This window comes from Chiloscyllium plagiosum, chromosome 39 (genome assembly GCF_004010195.1).
Source record: "Chiloscyllium plagiosum isolate BGI_BamShark_2017 chromosome 39, ASM401019v2, whole genome shotgun sequence".
NCBI lineage: Eukaryota > Metazoa > Chordata > Chondrichthyes > Orectolobiformes > Hemiscylliidae > Chiloscyllium > Chiloscyllium plagiosum.
In genome coordinates this window covers 26,149,963-26,152,359 of record NC_057748.1, presented here as the reverse complement: position 1 = coordinate 26,152,359, position 2,397 = coordinate 26,149,963, and positions in this window count along the sequence as shown.

Genomic DNA, 2,397 nt, shown 5'->3' with positions numbered 1-2,397 from the left:
TATATTTTTGTTAAATCCCACAGTTTGGGTAACTCACCTCATGCAATGCATCAGTTAGTTTGGCGTCTTTTCCGGCTATACCATTGATTTTACAAAGTCGGAGGCCATGCCTATAGGCAATCTTAGGGAAATACCTGATATCGAGGGAGAATCCTGTTTTCTTTTTCAGTGTTCCGGGGGGTGGCAGGGGAGGGGGGTTATGGGGATATTCCCTAATTAGGCATATTCATTAATCCTATGTTTGAACTTATTTAACGTGGAATTTGTCCATTTGTTTGACAAAATTAGCAAGAACTTCAAAGATGGGAGGGACTTCCAATATCCTGGCTAGATCGGACAGCTCTTATTAAAACGAATCCCCTCCCTTGTTTGCAATACCCCGTGTGAATGCTCTCTTTGATGTTTCCCAAACAGATATTTAGGAGGCCTAATGGATGATTTAGCTCTTTGATTTGTCACCATAAGTGACCCCTTATCAAGTTAACCAAATTACAACGACCCCACAGTTTGTGGGGAGTAGATCTCCCGGATATTAAAAGCTATCAATTAAGCTCTTCTTTACCCGATGTTACTTAGGCCTCGGCGTCAATATGGTTCGATATTGAAGCTTCTCAGGGAAAGTGTTCCATTATTAGTCTGCTATTCATGGACAAAATGAGGATAGTTATGGAGTATTGCCATTTCCCAATAAGTATCAATAATTTTAAAGCATTGGGGGCAACGTGTCCGATCGAGGGCAATATAGCCAAATCTCATTTCTTACCCCAAACCTTGGTGTACCGTGTTTCCGACTGGGGTTACTGGATTCCATGTTTAAACTATGTGCAACTCGTGGGTGTATCTTGCTTTGATGATATATTTGAGGGAGAAACAAGGATGTCCTTTGATCAAATAAGTCGTAACTATAAACTACCAAGCAGAGATCTCTTCTGTTTTCTTTTTTCAGATCAGAGATATTATTCAAAAAAGAACCACGCTTTTAACAGACCCGTACAAATCCGATACAGAGAAGGGGGTGCTTAGTGCTAAGACCACACTCTCTGTCAGTACCCTTTATCATTTGTTGGAGAGTGGCCCCTCAGATGAGACTTCGTGCCTTTCTGAGGTCTTCAAAGAGAGTTGGGCGTTCAGACCTCTTTGGACACAGGGGAGGACATCTATGAGAATGCAAGAAGGATTTTGATCTGTAAGAAGACTCTTACCATGTATTAGAGGATTCTTCATAGAGTCTATCTGGCCCCAGATCCTCTCTCAAAATTCAAAATGGGAGTATGTCTGAAATACAGTACGACTATGGACACTCTTACTCATTGCTTGTTGACTTTCCACCGGCGCTATAGGAGCGGTGTTATGGAGAGGATCTTGGGGTCCGAATTGGAGATGGATCGGGTTTCCCGTTACCTGGGCGTGCCCAGTGTACCTTACTCAGTTGTGCATAGGAAAAAATACTTTAATACACTCATTCTCTGTGTTTAGAAAAAGAATTCTGTTCTGTTGGTTGTCTGAAAACCCCCTGGGTCTGTTGGGTTTTCGTAAGCTCGTTATAGAGCATAGCCCACTGGATATTTTTAAAGGTATCGTGCAACAGATAATAATGGATTCTTATACGACATGGCAGCCCTTTTTGAATTACCAAGGTTCAGGCTGATCTGCCACTCTAATAAGGACTTTTATATAGCTATAACGAACTTGCCTAATGAATCTAATGTCCAGGCAGGAAGAATTACGGACAAATGAACGTGTATTAGTTAATGCTCTTGAAATTTGAGAGCTATAGTTTTGTTACACTGAGTTCTATTATTCATTTTTTATTATCTTTCTTCTTCTTCTGTCCCTTTATTTGCCTTTTTTGTTCTGTATGTACATGCACATGGGTGTAATTTTGTTCAATTTGCATTGTTTTTTTGAGTTATTGGTTCATTGTAGCACTAAAAAAAGATTTTCTCTCAATAAAAATATTTTTGAAAAAATTAACATGTTAACATGGATAGAATCGAATCCCAAAGGACAACTTTCTCATTAGAGAGACCACAAATTGTTGTTCATATAAGGGTCATCACATCTCGGGTGACAGGGTGAGGTTGAGAGGGCGCACCCTTCATGGTCACCTCTCTCTGTGTGAGTAATTGAATCTGCGCTGTTTGCCTTACTCTGCATCACAAGCCAGCCATCCAGCCAACAGAGTGGGAGACTGCATAACTGCTTTCGACAGAAATAGCCAAACTCAAAGTAAAATATAAACTTTGATAAGAAGGAAAAGGTACAATTCAGATGATGGTGAAGTTAACGGCTGAGGAAAAGAAAAATCTCCACTGGAAATTGTATTTTATAACGAGACAGGTGATTAGATGTTATCTTTGATTAAATGAAATAGGGTGACACAAGCGAAATAACCAG